General features: G+C 29.1%; 1 long non-coding RNA gene across 1 annotated transcript in view; it reads right to left on the minus strand.

The window, feature by feature from the left end:
- LOC145314370 (uncharacterized) overlaps nucleotides 1–17,542 on the minus strand; it is a 34,460-nt gene extending 16,918 nt beyond the window's left edge. Inside the window, exon 1 of the long non-coding RNA XR_013877741.1 lies at nucleotides 17,158–17,542. This is a non-coding gene — a long non-coding RNA (uncharacterized LOC145314370). The remainder of the gene's footprint in view (nucleotides 1–17,157) is intronic.
- Nucleotides 17,543–17,647: the final 105 nt, after the last annotated feature.

The following is a 17,647-nucleotide window of genomic DNA, read 5'->3' on the forward strand; positions in this document are numbered from 1 at the left end:
TGATTTTTAATGTAAAATTTTTTTACATAATTGAGCTAAGTAGCAACTAAAGATTTCAATTTAACACTTTCTTTCTAGGGTATAGTGGGGTGAAACACCCCCCAATTGTAAACTTATAAGATCCAAGGTGAGAAGGAGAGTTTATACACTTATAGGCAATGAAATTCAGTATAAAATTTTGCTCTGGATGTTTGGGCTTGTTGTTATAGTTATAAACCTGATCATTGTAAAATCTCTTATATGATTAAATCTATCAGTAAAACTTAAGTTTGGCACTTTCCTTCTATGGACTAGTGGGGTAAAACTGCCCCCAAAACTACTAAAACTTTAATTCCTGGGCTTATTTTTAAAAATATTGCGCTGATTTTGTAAATGAATACTTTTTTTCAAATCACTATAGATTTCAATTAGGCACTCTCTATCAAGAACAAAATTATTTATATTTTATTATGTGAAATGAGTTTTTATTAAAAATCAACATGATATCTTTGAAAACAAGTATTTTGGGGGGTGATTTTACACACTAGACTCTAGAAGGAAAGTGCCAGAATGAAATTTTTAGTGACTACTTAGTTCAATTATGTGAAAAATGTTTACATTAAAAAATTTGCTTGAAGTTTTTTTACAATTTTAGTGTTTTTGGGGCTTTTTTACCCCAAAAGCCCCTAAAGAAAAGTGCCAAAATTTAATTTTAAAAACTTTAAAGGTAGATCCAATCATATAAGAAAATATTAAAAAAGACTCATTTGATAACTATAACAACAAGTCCAAACAGCCAGGGCAAAATATGATACTAAGATATAATTCTAATGTTTAAGGGGTTGTTTTACCCCACTAGCCCAAGTTAAGCCTTAAATTTTAGTGTTTTGGTAGGTATTATATCCCACTAACCCTAAGAAGGAAAGGGACAAAATGAAATCTTTAGTGACTACTTGATATCTCAAAAAATATGCTCAGACCATAGATTTTAGTGTTTTGGGGGCTGTTATAACCCACTAGCCCCTAGAAGAAAAGTGCCAAAATTCAATTTTTAAAGTTGTACTGGTAGATTTAATCATATAAGAGATTTTACAAAAAGGTTAATAACTATAACAACAAGCCCAAAAACATACAAGGCAAAATTTTACACTGAATTTCATTTCCTATAAGTGTATAAACTCCCCCCTCCCTCCTTGGTTCTTACTACAAACTATACACATTTCAAAGACAATTTAATTAATTAAGCTAAAATTGAAAGTACCCAAAATATACAATTAATTTATATAACTCCTAGGTGCTAAGTAATATAATTTGAAAAAGGTTTGTGTAACAAGTATCAAACTTAAAATTCTCAAGAAAAAACTGCATTTTTAAAACTTGTGTATACTTCAGAGGATAGGTCAAAAACTAATAATAGTAAAAAAACGTTATATACCAATATGAAAAATAGAGGTTATAAGCTTTCCAATGGCATGCGTAGCATTTTTCTACCACTTCCAGGTGCTGAGCAATGACATGTTTAAAATGTCTGTATATTTCTATGCAGGCTTGCCAATGTGAATTTTAGGTTAAAAATAGCTAAAATCTTTTTCTTGGATTTTCTCCCAAGAAGGAACGCTTTTGATTTCGTTTTTTGCATTTTTCATTAGTCTATATATGTATATATAAGAATCTGTAATAATCTCAGATAGCCCCTTTCAAAAAACTGCTTCTTCCTTCCGGCAACTAGTGTATATGTTGTGTAAATGGATGTAGAAAATACGTGGATACAACGGCGAAAAATTTGTATCCCTTTAGGTTGCATATATGAATAATACTTATTGGTCAGTTAACAGATCTATAGAATAGATGTATATACAGACAACTACCTCCCTTCATTTTTCAAAGAACTCTTTCGTCTGCTTCTAAATAATTTTCTGCTACTTAGCTGTGTTAATATAAGCGAATTTGTTTGATTTTCAATGACCCAACAGGAAGGTTGCACAAGACGATTGCGATGGGGAGATACAGTTATTTAACCCTTTCTCCCTCTAGTGTTTTACTCTAACTAAATAACCTCTAATGATCAGTTCATGCATCCAGTATAAGAAGAGGGAATAGGGTAAAGGGAGTGGATGGAGGGATCGTTATTTCCACCAGTCTTATATGATAATCTGATGTAATATCCATGTAATAATAAATCCATTGTTGAGTAACAGTTATGACAACATGGTATACTATTGTTCTCCATATAAATTATTAACATTATTCCCCTATTATAATTATTTTCCAATATTTATATCAGCTTTGCTAGTTAACAGATTTTTTTATACTGGCAAGATCACATCAGTGTACAAATCTTAAATTAAGTCTACATAATCAATTCCTAAATTCTCAGGTCAAAGTTTTGCTTATAGAAACTCTATTGTCCTAAAATGTCGCTTATAAGGGGGTGAAAAAAAGGTAGTTAGGTGATATTTACTGAAAATATTACTGTTACCAAAAGTTTTATAATCATATTCTCTTTGATGGAAACTTTTGGTACTGCCAGCTAACTGTGTCAACACTTTTCCATCAATATTTTTATATAAAAAATTATTACATAAATTCATCATTCATTCTCCTATCCCTTAAATTCTCTTGATCAAACTAAGAGCCAGAAGCATGACTCTGACCAGTTATTGTTATATTTTATAAATAAGATTATATTCACTTTAGCTAAGCTGGTGCACGCGAGAACATAGTTAGGGATAAATATTCAATTAATTAAATACTACAATGTTTTGTGTGTTTATAGATTATCCCATTTGATTTCAAATATCGTTTTTATTTACATTCACTAACATAGATGACAATCTATAAAAGCGAAGCTCTGAAAAGATAGGACAAACGAACATTAACACTTGTAAAGTGTCAGAACAGAATAAGCAGAATATCAATTTAGAAGTCTAAACTAAATTTTACATAATGTAAAATTGTTACAGTTGCTTGAATACAGGATATTGTGAAAGGGCATTTAGAAATGCTTCGCTTATGAATCATACATTGTACATGCTTGTTCTAGAAATCATTTTTCATCAAAAAATTGGGTTCAAAAAAGTTTACAAATCAATGTGTTTAAAATGGACGTACGGACTGTCTGATAACGATTATAGAGTTACTACGCTTTCTAAATCGTCCCTATTTATTAAAGGAAACCTCATGCAAACTTGCAAAGTTGTTTTAAATAGATAGGAAAATTCTAACATGCCTAAATTGACGATAAAAGGAATTTTGTTTAGACTTTTAGTTGCAAGTTTACTTATATTTGTCAATATTTGCTTGTCCTTGCTTCGTTTGGTTGTCATCCTTGTTTTAATGATATTTATCCATATTCTGTGAGTGGAAGAATCTTGAAATATTGATTATTGCAGAATGTATGAATAATATCTTAGAATTGCATATTAAACCACGGACAAACGGAATGTACTGACAGACGGACAGATAGGCATCAATCCACTATACATATAAAAAGATGTAATATCATAAATTATTAAATAAATGTCTGTCCTAGATATATTTTTTGTATGCAGAAAAAAAAACATTTGACATGCATTTTATTCTACTACTGCCTTACTTTATTTCTGGTAGAAAGGGAATGTCGAAATGAAAATAAGTTGCTGTTTTTGAATCAACATAATACAAAAGTTAAAATTTTTGTGTTAAATTGCAAATAATTCTAAGCAACAAAGAAGCTTTTTATAGTGCATATATAAAAAAAAAAGGACAGCAAACAATACAAATGACCAATGATAGGTCAATATAAAGACTAAATTACCAATGACATTCCAGTATATATTTAAATTGATCAATGGTAGGCCATTATGACGTCATTTTTTATAGGCACTTTAAAAGCTTCAGCAATGAAGCTTACCCCTAATAACAGTCTGTCGATCTGCAATTAATTGATATGTGTCGACTTCAATAAAACAATAGTGATTATGGTTGACATACAATGTAAGTCGACATTATTGCATGAAATAAAAGAGGTCATAGCTGACATAAACAATAAACATAAACATAGACATATTGAAAATAAACATAATAGCTTTAAAACGATAATCAAATAACATTAAGTTTAAATGCTACACAGCTTTTAATAGAAAATTTATAAATAAGGTCGGTTTAAATACTATGCAAATAAAAATGCTTGGGCACTAATTTTTTATTTTATACTATTTTATATATTTCATACTTTTATGGGTTATAACCCATAAAAGTATCAAATATTATGCTAGCAAACAAGCTATAAGAAGATTCCAAGATTCATATTTTTAGTACTAAATGGTAAATATCTTTTATCCATGACCGACATTTCCCGTTGTTTCTCTAGAGTACAGACTAAACAGTGCAAAGAACAGGGACATATAATTACAAGGATAGGCAAATCTAAGAAAATTGGTAATTGTATTAAATATTTAGGTTTTATAACGTTTTATAATCATCAAAGCCATCATTCTCCGGGTAATAAAGCTAAAAGGCACCATAAAGGTTTTATTTTTTAAAATCAAGATAAATAAATAAAAGGTATATTGATATCAGATTTGGAAAGTTTTCAAACGTAACGTCAAGAAATAAATATTAAATTAGTTTAAATAGAAACTATTTTAAATAAAAAAAAAATATGTAAATGGTTTTGCTAAACAATTTAATTTTCATAATAATATCCTTCTCAGTTGGAATGGCATTGCACTCAAATTTGTGTCAAATGTTTCTCCCTGCTCTTTATCATAGTTGCAGTCACAATATCCCATACTTGTTATGTGGGTGTATACCCCCCCCCCCTGACTTAGAAATGTTTCTCCCTGATCTTTATCATAGTTGCAGTCACAATATCCCATAATTGTTACGTACATGTACAATCCTCCCCCCCACCCCCCTCCAGAATTCATGTTTCTGTCTGTTCTTTTATACCACCCGATTAATCAAAATTGTGAATATTGTAATCATTTTTCTGTGTTTTTTTATACTGTAACTGGACCAACAATGAAATTTTGAATATAAAAATATTTTGTTTACACAGTTTGTAACTTCATAACTTCATTAGGATGGGTTGAGTATAGGTCATTAGATCGCGTAGTTATAGTACCCCGTGGGGATAAAGCCTTGCGGGCGCTAGATATAAGTTTCATTTGATAGCAAGGGTTGGAGGGTTTCAAGTATTGAATTTCTTTGAAAGCTGAAATACGGTATTATTAACTGAAGAAAAAAGGATGGTCTCTGCACAAAGTTTCTTAGAAAATATTGAGCTGCAGCCATTGCATTTGTCCGGGTTATTATTGTTAACCCTGTTTTTTGTTGTTTTTTTAACAGAAAAACAACTACGGGAAATATTAGACAGAACTCATGAAGACTGATCATGAAATAATTATTTTAGTCATGTCAATAATTACATATTATAATAGATATGTAAAAGAATTACAAAAATGAGCTTTTAAAATAATAATCTAAGTTTTACCACTTTAATTATTTTTTTTTTGTAAAGAAATAAATTTTCACAAAAGTTGATGAATTTGTTTTAAAAGAAAATTAAATTTAGATTCTAATAAAATTTATGTTAACTCTATTGTCCAAATGTAACACTGATTTTGTCTAACATAGATTTTAAGTACAGGTTCTATTATGCTGATAGAAAAATAGAATGATCAATCTCTCCAAGTGATCTCTAAAGTTAAGAAACATAAAAAATCCACCTCCCTTAGTTATATCTAATGTTAAGAACCAGAATGTCCAATCTCTCTTAGTTATCTCTAATGTTAAGTAACAAAATATTCCACCTCTCTTAGTTATCTCTAATGTAGAGAATGAGTATTTCATATCTCTCTAACTTTCTAAGTTACCTCCAATATTAAAAAAATGTTCCCCTCTCTCAGTTATTTCTAATGTCAAGTAACAGATTGTCAAAATGTATTGCAGATTTAGTTTGATAAGAAATATTAGGTGTACCACTTTTCTTGCATCTAGGGTCAAGGAGCAAAGAAATATTAATGCAATTCTCTTTCAGATGACTATAGATTAATTGTCCGGTAGCTTATTTGGTCCCTGACTATCAAATACAATGCAATGTATAATACTAGAGGCTATGCCCCTTTGGGCCTCTTGGGGCACTTAAAGTAGGGGGAGAGGAGAAAGTTTCTCCCATTTTCAATTTTAGTTTTAAAAAGAAAAAGTTAAAAAAAAACATTTTGGGCGCCGGCGGGATATTTTTTCTAAGGATGATAACTCTCGGGAGGGTGGTTGTATCTTCCCCTAAAACAGTTAGGATCTAAGGGAAGCTAAATTTTAAAGAAGAACCATATCAGTTGGGACACGCAGAGACAGACATCCTTTAACTTTTATATAAGGATATACATTCATGTTTGTTTGACTTTATAATGGTGTTTAATAGTTATATGTAATATTGTATTCTTTCTAAATCTTATAAATTAAAATATTAATAATAAAATAAAACTTTTAATTGAGAAAATTAACCAAGGGACTGTCTATTTATTTTGTAAAACAATTTGCAAACTAAAATACTCTTGAAATAAAACATTGAAGAATGAGGGCAAAAAGATCAATTAATTATGTACTTTTCACCACAGAAAGATATATTTGATCTTAAGAAATATATTTTCAAACTATTAAAATTATCCCGGTTGATTATTGCATTATTTTGTGGACTAAGGGATCATTTTTGAAAATTAAATATTGTTGATAATTTTCAGATTATTTATCCCTATCCTATTTTTTACTATGATAGTAAAAAGAAAAACTTTGAAAGGTTACTTCAAGGACTTTGTACAATGAAATATTCTGAAATATACCTAGCATAGATAGATAAAGAAAAATAATTAATCTTCTCTCCAATCTTTCAACAACATATTTTAGCTAAAGGAATTCCTAAGGGGGTGGGGGTTAGAGGTGTAACACACTCACCAACAAATCTTACTTATCAGGAATCAGCCCTTCTCCCACTCCCTCCTAAATAAATTTGGAGGTTAAAATTTTTATTTTTAACTTCAACCCCCCCCCCCCAAAAAAAAAAAAATAATCAAAAAATGGATGTCCTTGAGCCTCCCCCCCCCCCCCCAATAACTCTAAAACGATATTCTAATAATGCCATTATAACAAAACTCTTGTGTATAATAATTTAAAGTAAAATATAATACATTTTTAAAAATTTAGCAATTTTTGCATTGATAACTATAAAGTTAAAAATGTATTTGATAAACTTTCTGGCAAATTATAAAAAGTTAAAAATACAATTTAAGATATTGGGTCATGGCCAGGAAAACAAAACCCTGCTAAAAAGAGTGTTGGCAACCACAGAATTAATTATATAATGGACCAGTAAATTTACTACTTTCCTTTAAATAAAAGATTAAGAATAGTTATTCATCGTTTTATGGACAGATTTCCTTGGATTTCAAAATGAAAAATTAAAAGATTAAAACCAGTTTTGTTGATCTCAAAACTGGTTGAATTTCATAATTTTAATATTCGTGGAAACTTGTCTGTAATTTATTTTTATACTATATATGATTTTTCAGTATGGCTGAGAGCCGGTTCTAATCCAGCGGATATTAATCGGATTTAAAGCAATCCGGAAAAATACATTTTATAATTTAAATTTTAAACTAACGGTTTTTCATTTCTCTATATATAAAAAATACATTTCTTATTTAAAATATGACTGAAAAGAATTTTTTATCTTTTTTTACAATAAATTTAAACTTAAATTTATATGAGTTGACTGAGCAGAAAAAGTATACGAAAATCCTATCTTATTTATGATACTAGAAGCTATGTAAGAAAGCAGATTATTCTCTCTTTTCATTTAAAAATGTTTGATTGCCCTGACTGGAAAAGTAAAATCTTGATAAAGTATAAATTATTCAGCCTAGTAAACCAGACTTTATTGGGAAAAACGGTTGGGGAAAAAGGGGAAATTTTAAAGATCAAATGTAATTAGTTGTAGATTACTCAAAAAAAGTATTTTTTTTTCACTTTTATTTTTTCAGCACAGTTATTTTTAATGAAATCAATAGCAGGGATAAGGGATGGGAAACGTAGGAAAATATTATTTCAGGCCTATTTCAAGCCTAGGCCTATTTCTAGCCTAATAAACCAGTTTTGGGATAGCGCAGTGGTTCGTATAAAATGCTAATGAAAAAGCTGTGTGTGTGTGTGTAGATAAAGTATAGAATCAAATTCAGGTAGCTAGTTTAGAGTAAAAACATAACTTTTTATAAACCTATATATTAATGGCTTTTGTTAAAAAGAAGTTTTTTCTCTCCCAAAATTTTTTATCTTTTACTTTGGTAATTTGAACTGTCAGAAAGCTATCGTTGGGTTTCCCTCAGACAGATTTTAGTTTGTATTATTTGCATTTTTATTAATGAGTAAAAATTTTAATTGAAAATTTCATTGCTAATTAAAATTCAAAATAAATAAATAAATATGCACTTGGGTAACATTCTATCAAGTTCTTTGGATACTATACTGGATATAATGTAATGATATATCTGTACTGTGTTGTATTGTACAAAAATTAGGGTGAAGGTGTTGTATCAACTCCGTACTAAATTTTTAAAATTCAAAATACAACATCTAATTTATAAACTACCAAATGAAAATTCGTAGCTACCTTCTTTCCAAAAAAATAATCCCATTATTTTTGTTTTTTCTATGTGGCCCTTTTTTAATGTTTAACTCTAAGCAGATTTAATAATTAAACTAATGTGATCTAACACCATTTATATTTATTTTTTCGTAGCAGACGAAATCATTATTTTTTCCAGAATTGTCTGCTTCTAAAATTTCCGCCATCTGTGATTTGGGCTTGTTTTGTATCAACCAATCACCAATTGGCTCCGCCAATTGGTGATTGGTTGATACAAAATAAGCCCAAATCACAGAACACTATTGGTTTAGAGCGGTAGCCAATATGAGCCGTCCGCCAGTAAGGTCATTAAATTAGGCAAATGGTAAAAGTTGCATGATCCCTTTCAAAACCAGGCCGAGACCTAATTTATGGCCAGGTTTCCTATCCCTTATCCCTGATCAATAGAAAGTGTAATGAACAGCAAATCAAATCAAGTAAAGTAAGTAATAAAACTTTTATTATTTGATAATTATATAATTTATCGTCATGGTAATTGGCTGATAATTATGTCTATAAGCAATTAAACATATTTGATGAAAATTAAGAACTTTTATATGTAGTAAAACATAAAATTTAATAAAATAAATCAATGGAAAGTGTCATGAACAGTATAAAAATCAAGCAAAGTAATAAAACTTTTATTATTTGATAATTATATAGTTAAACGTCATAGTAATTGGCTGATAATTATGTCCATAAGAGATTAAAGATGTATGATCAAAAAGAATAGCATTATTTCGTAAATCATGATATGTTATGTTAAACAATCCATTTTTTTAGAATTTTAAAAATTCGCAAATTAATTTTAAAAAGAAATAAATACTCTATTTTAACTCAATTGTATGAGAAAGAGTGATATATTAATCAGTTAATTTCTGCCACTTTTTTCCACCTTACTGGCCTTTTTTCACCATATTCATTGCCAACTATTTTCTTATCTAGGTAAATTTTAAGAATATCGATTCTTTTCTGATTAAATATATTTTTCATTTAAGATTTTGAGACTTTTAATTTGGAGTCATGTTGGAATCAAATATCTTATCACATTGAAAAAAAGTAAAGATAATAAAAAGTAAAAATACGATATAACTGATATTTATTTGGCTGCTTAGAATGGTTGTTTAAGACTTTAAGACTTTGTTTTATCTATAATACAAAGTAGAACGATGTCTGTCTGTCCGTCTGTCCGTCTGTCTGTCCGTCTGAAGCTTAAGATCTCAGTAACCACTGAACCGATTGGGCTCTACTCTTCAGGGAATATACCTACTGGTCCTGTGATGGTTTTAAGCTATTTTCTTGGGGGGTGGGACACCCCCAACCCCCCAAAAAAAATAAAAATCCCCCCCCCCCCAAATTTTTTTTTTTACTTTTTCTTTTTAAATCTAAAATACGAAAAATTAGGTTGATCAAACCTCTCGGGGCACAGCCCCTAGAGGCTAGGGGCGATGCCGCTAGTTTAAAATAAAGGAATCAAAGCTAGAAATACAAGAGCTAAGTCTATTGTTGTGATAATCAACTATCAATTTGTACACATAACTATCAACCTTCTAAAGTTAGATATTGAATAGATAAAAAATACTTGAGATTCTTTTACTGTAAAATTTGGATAGGTTAAATAAGGTTTAGGAAAGCCCTGCAAGGTAAATGAGCTTTCAGAAATAAAAAAAAATTAAAATTAATTAAACCCCCATTCGACGAACCTGTAGGGATGTAATTGGTCCTCTGGTTATCTAAGGAATGCTTCCAATAAATGTTAACCTAATTAAACAAGTTTGCTTTATTCTTGGCCTAAATATGTCAGTTAGATTAACAGATGTTCAAATAGTTGGGTAGATCAAATATTTCTGTTAGATTCACAGATGTTCAAATAGTTGGGTAGATTAAATATTTCTGTTAGATTAACATATGTTCAAATATACAGTAGTTGAGTAGATTAAATATTTTGAAAAAGTTTGAAACACGCCTAAAAACCGACCTAAATGTATAAAACTTTGTTATTTGTAAAAATCCACTAAACAACAGAAAGTACACTCTGTATATAAATTAATAGAAACACATTCGAAATTAAATGGTTTAGTGTTTATAGTTGTGTGTGTTTGGTTTAGTTATTGGATGTAATGAAATAGGACACATATATAGTTTGAAAATTATCCTTTTTTTGCCAAATATGTACTTATGTTGCTTCTATGAGCTTTATTATCTAAAACTACTTACTTTACAACATTGATATATTTTTAGAGGGGGTTAGACCCGCGGGAAATGGCGGCTTTTTTGGCTTTAAATTTTGGTTTCTTCATTGGTTGGTTAACTAGTCGTTAAAAATATTTTTGTCATCCACAAAAGAAGTAATTTTGTTTATAATCATTGTGAATGTACATCGATCGTTTACATTGTTTTTTTTCCTGAAGGCTCACGCCTATCAAAGAAGAAGAAATTATAACAGATCATTGGTTTTTCTTTTTAGTTGGCGTAAACAAAAATATTGATTTCTATCGTCTAAACATATGTAGATAGCATCAATTAATATTTGTGCACAATACACATGAATTATCTCTATCTCAGAATTATCAGATAATCACCAACTTCCACCATGCTTGTATTGAGCCTTTAAAAACCCCCACTGCAACTTTTCATCATTTATAGTTTTAGGTTTTTGAAGGAAATTAGAAATATAACTTTTTATGTTTTATGTGTGGTGATTCCTGTAATGTTTTGATACAAATAAAAAAAAATATTTCTGACATTGCATGATCATATCATAAGGGAGGGGTTTAATAAGGGATTAATATGATCCACTTTAAAAAAACAGGATAATACCAATAATCCGTTTGCCAACTATGAGCATTACTAATCCAAACTTTATGTAGATTTATATATAAATATATGTATAGATTATTAAAAGCAAAGCTTTTCTATATCTTTGACCAGGCCGTCCGTCTGCTTTGATTGTTAATTTAGGCATGTTATAATAGCTTAATCGATTATTATCTTTGCATTAAGATTCTAGTAACAGTTTGGTAATATTTAAAAACGTAGTAATTCTATTTTCGACAGGTTTCCCTAAAATAAGGTTCTGACTTCATAATAACACTCTAATATTACTATATATTCGTTAACCTGTTTGTCTGATTTCAAGAACTTTGCTTTTATGGATGTTTTCATCCATAATATTTCTATTTTTAGCTTTATATCTAAATTTATTTGCATTTAATAATACATTGTTTTAATATACGTTTTGAACATTTTTTTGTATTTGGTCTACATTGTATAAAAAAATATATTTTATTTCAACATGTTAGGCTTCTTTATAATTCGATTGTCTGTAAGTTCTAATATTTTCAAAAAATAGAAAAGTAATGCAAAAATCTGTTTAGCCTTTTAAAAATATTCTTTAAGTTTACATTTAAAAAGAAGACTTTAAAATTTAGTAAAAATTTAAGTAAACTTTTAAATTATTCAAAACTTTCTTTTTTTAAAGGCGAACATTGCATAAACCCTGTTAACTTCAATGTTGTTTTTATATCAACATGATATAAGATATATTTACTAAAGTTTCTGTCAAAACTGTTAGCATTCTATTGATATGCATTTCAGAGTCGACATTAAAAGCTTTAATAAGCCTTTAAGTAGTCGTGGCTGACACAAAAATGATATGGTATTTTTAAGTCATTTTTTGACAGTATTTACTTCGACATAATATCAACTTTTTGATAGTCCAATGACATTAACTACATTATTGTTTAAATTTTTTTACATGGTTATCAGCGTTGAAATGAGCACTTTTAATATTTGTATATTGTCGACAAAACACACTAAAATTAAATGCTAACATAATACCTCTATGTTTAACATGTAAATGTGTCTATCAAGTTGGTTGCAATAACTTATAAACTTTGTAAAGAAATATTTCTCCTTGCATCAACTATTTACCAACTATACTAAGTCTAAGATTATTTGTATAGAATATAATCTAGGTAGATAACTCTATGTAAAGATTCTATATACATGTAACCATGGTTTTAGTTAAAATCCTTTCTAATAAACAGGCTAAAGAATAATAATGAACAGTATGTAAGTAATATTTTTTCGAATATGAGCAAAAGACAAAAGTCAGAATGAAGAATAATTTAAAAAGTCGGATCTACTGCAGTTCACGGTAAAATATTGCTGGTAAGCAATATTTCCAAAAATCTATTAATTTTAAAGGTTGCTAGCTGCCAAACGGCTGAACGTACAGATCATCCCCGCACACTGTTTTAAGAGGCATAAGAAGGCCTACAAATAATCTGACATAGCCATAAATCAATAATGCATAATTATCTCGCAGTGCAAAGAAATGCGCGAAAAGAACCTATTTTGCGCGTTTTTTCTTCAGTGAAGCTTTCCCTGTGAATAATTGGATCTTGGTTATTCCAGATTATTTGTAGATTAAAAATAGAACTTCTATAATTTATAATCCAAGATTTGTATAAATATGTAGTGAAGAGAGGATTAAATAGTGATGTATATAGGGCATGTTCAACTTTTAAAACTTTATAGTAAAGATGGTTAAAGTATTCTATAAGTTAAATAGTTGCTCATATTAAGCTTGTGCATGCACGTCAACTATTTATCAAACTTAAAATTTTAATATTTTTAAAAGCTTAGTAATTTAAAATATTTAAATTAATATTTGGTAGGTACAACGTTTACATTTTTGTTTTAACCTTAGGCGTTTAAAAAAAAAGGATGACAACATCCATAAAAAAGAAGCACTGAAACGGTAGGACAAACGGACATTAACACTTGTATAGTGTCAGAACTAAATAATCAGAATATAATAGTATAAGAGTCAAAGCAAAATTGTAAATAAAATTTTTGAAAAACTGCTTGATACAGGATAATGTTTATGGACATACTTACTAGACTATAAAAGTTTTAAAGATTTTTAATCAATATAATAGATTTGAAATCTGCATAAAATTTTAAGGATTTTTTATAAAATTAGTTTTTTTATATAATTCTTTATTTAAAGGCGCAAATACAAATTAAGTTAAATAATTTTGAGATCTGTGATTGGTGGATTGAAAACTATCTGCGCTCTGATTGGAGAAGCTTAAGTGACGTACATCATTCAACCAATTAGAGCGTAGGTAGTTTCCAATCCAGCTATCCTATTGGTCAAAATTTATTAAATTAAATCGTATTTGCGCCTTTAAATAAAGAATTATATAAAAAACGAATTTTATAAAAAATCCTTAAAATTTTATGCAGATTTCAAATCTATTATATTGATTAAAAATCTTTAAAACTTTTATAGTCTAATACTTACATTTTTAGGACTTGATTATAGAGTTACTTCGCTTATAATATTGTTCTTTGTTGTCCCAGGAATCAATATACCAAAAATCAGATCAAACGGATAATTAGATCACATAGAAATTTGTTGTTGAAATAGTAGAAAAATCAACATGTTTAAAATGGACGTACGGACATTTTGGTAACGATTATAGAGTTGCTACGCTTTCCAAATAGTACCTAACTACTACACGAATCACCATGCAAGACAATTCTAACATGCTTAAATTTACAAAAAAGCTATCTGTCTCGGACGTACGGACTTACCCTAATTATAGAAAAGCTTCGTTTTTAAAAAATTTTACCTCTGTTTAATGGATGTTTAAGATTTTTCTTTAAAAAATATTATTAATTAGGGAGGGAGGGGACATTGGAATGTTAACCAAAGTTTTATAACTACTTATTCGTTGGCTAAAAAACTGGGTAGTTTTTTTTTTTAATTTGATTGGTTGGTTCCAAACTAGTATTGTCCAAATTTTTCAACCAATTATTTTAATCTACGAAAGGGGTAATTTTGTTTTTTTTTTATCATTGAAGAAGTATATTAATATATCGTCCTTTGTTTTATCCCTTTAGTATCCTTGAAAATTATTGTTGTTCCAATAAGTCAATAAATAAATTTTGGTTAAACGCTTTGCTAAGTTCAAGGTGCTTAATTATTTCAAAATCAATAGTTGATTAGTGATCAATTATGTATTGTATATTAATACTTAATTGTTATGTAATTCATTATGAAGACAAAGAAAGTTCCTCAATGACGTCAAAAAAATGAGGGATGAGGAGAGGAGGAGCGGGAAAGAAAGCCCCTAAAAAAGAGATGGTTAATCTCTCGTTTTTATGACGTAGCATGCTGATTTTTTTAGGGACTTTCTTCGTCTTCATTCATTATTATTAGCTTACCTACTTATACTATTATATAAAGTAGTAAGTATTTTTGTACATATGTCTTTTGTGAGATTTTACTAACCAATGAACTGATGGAGTTCTCATTTTAGGAAATTTTCACGGGATGGGTTAAGGCTATTCTAATTTTAGATATTTAGTTTACTAGGAATTATTTCAAAACATTATGTTATTATCAAATTTAATTTAAAAACACATCATATTTAAATATTTGTGTATAGTCCCTTTCATGGCAACGCCTCTTAAGTGGCGTTTCGTCGTATTTTCACAGTAGCTTTTCCCCTTCTTCTAGCCCCTGTGAGGGCTCTAACTTTACGGAGCCAATTGCCTAACCTAACTTAAACCTAACCTATCAAAATATGACGAAACACCCATTAAGAGGCGTTTTCACGAAAGGGACTATACCCAAATATTCTAATTTTACAAATTAAAGACTCTTTTACTTAAAATGTATTTACATACATAATAGGTATGTAAGAAACAATAATGAAATAGCTATGTTCGCTGTTAATTACCAAGTACAATAATCGATACACAAATGAAGTATGTGTGCAAATTATATAACAAATACAAGGATAATTACTTTTCAGTATGGCATAACTGTTTTTTAGAGTTAATATTATTAGAGATAAATGGCTTATGTGATAAATTATGAATATCTTAAGTAGTTTGGTTTATTTATCTATAGCTTAATTTTACTAACTACGTAGCCGATCAAGTTTTCTATTTTAGATTGAGTTTGGACTATTTAATTTAAGAATTAGGTGGTATTTTGCTATTTTTTAATCTTCGAATTGAGAGCCTCTAGATGGTAGGGACGCATCCACTAGAATTACACAGGTAGTAAAACTAGTAAGTTTTTTCTGTAAAGCTAAAGATCTCGGACATTGACTGTCGAAATGGGTTGTATTTACTTTATAGAATAACTACAAAATCCAGACTTGTAGACTTTAAGACTTACGGGAAATGTAAATAAAAAATAATTTGAACCTAATAAAACGTTTAACAGAGTTCTCTTATTTATAAGATTAGAGACAAATTATATTCTTGAGTAGCTAGACTGCAACTATACCATATGTACTTAATGATTAATCCTAAACAGTGAGTTTTGGAAATTTTAAGCATGTTGAACATAAAATTTAGTATTCTTTACTATTGGACTTTCAATGAAGCTTTAAAAAGTGTCTAAAAAATCAGCCATATGACGTCATTAATGATAAGTGGGAAAGAAACCCCCTAAAAAAGAGATGGATGATCCCTCATTTTATGACGTCAAGTAACTGAATTTTTGAGACACTTTTTAAAGCTTCCTTGTAATTTTTTTTAACAATTGAACGAAAATATAAAGTCTTTATCACAGTTATCTAATTTTAGTTTATATGTCAGAAAATTGGTACAGAATTTTCATTTAATTTTTTTGGGCTGAGAATACAAAACTATGTTTGCAAAAAAAATTGTATTAACACATCTTTCTTATATGTAAATGTTATTAATTGTAACTGACTGCAATGCAGTGGGGCGAAATATATAAGATAATTTAATTATACATTCTCCCATACAAAATGTAGACATTTTTCTTTTTATTTCACAAATAGAATTGAATATTTGTACTACTAGGGGTGTAAAATAGCTTAAAACCACGTTAAGGCCTGTAAAATCCAATTAGTGATGTAGTTGCTGAGATTTATTGCTCAGAACAGACCTCTTAAAAACTTCCTTGAAAAATATTCAAAAGACGAAGAAAGACTCTCAACAAATCACCATGTGACGTCATAAAAATGAGGGATTATCCATGTCTTTTATTTCCCACACCTCCTCTCCTAACCCCTAATTTTTATGACATCAGAATTTTTTTTTTGAGCGACTTTCTTCGTCTTCAAATACTCATTTTTACGTTTAAGAATTAATTTTTTTAACATTTTTGACTCAACAGCGAAATTAATTAAACATTTATATTTTTTGCTTGTCTATTAAGTACAAATTTTGTTTTATATTTATGTTCTTATTTTAAACCAACAATTATGTATTATAGAGATTAATTAACAAATCTTTTTTGACATATAACAAAGTAAATAGGGTAATGTCTATTTTTCATTACTAAATATATCTCTATAGACTATTTTAACAGTTTAGATTTTTTATAATAAGACCGATGAGAATTTAATGATCTAGACAAATTTATAATCTAAGCTAAGTTGAAATGCCAGAAATAAAAGATAATATTATCAAATGACTTATTTTAACTAAGATATTTTAAAAAAAGAATAACTTACCCTTAAAACCCTTACAAGGACACCTTTCTCCATTTTAGCATACTGTGCTAGTTTTCATTAGCTTACACTTTAACTTTAGCTATTTTCGCGGGTTATGCGAGTTTGCCGCGGTTTATTATTTGCAAAAAAAAAGTCAGCTGGTAACAGGAAAATAATGCTGATTTGCAATAGGGGGTAAAAGGAAAGATATCACATAAACAACTAATCAGGCTGCGGAGATGTTGAAATTAGCCCAAGTTAAGTTTTGGCAAGATTTGTGAAAAGTGCATTTTTTCAGTGTGCAACTTGGATGCAGTCACAACAACATTCACAGTTCACACACACGCACACTCAAAATATTATAAACACACACAGAATTTCTGTGGAGGCCGGCTGACAACCTCTAGTAAACTAAACCAAAACACGACCTCCACAACACTCCACTTCCCCCTGGATGGGGTGGGGGAAATTAAGTAGGGGGGTGGGGGGGAGTAGTTGAGTATAGTAGAAA

This window comes from Acartia tonsa, chromosome 3, assembly GCF_053477335.1.
Source record: "Acartia tonsa isolate MP-2025a chromosome 3, ASM5347733v1, whole genome shotgun sequence".
In the NCBI taxonomy this organism is placed as follows: Eukaryota; Metazoa; Arthropoda; class Copepoda; order Calanoida; family Acartiidae; genus Acartia; species Acartia tonsa.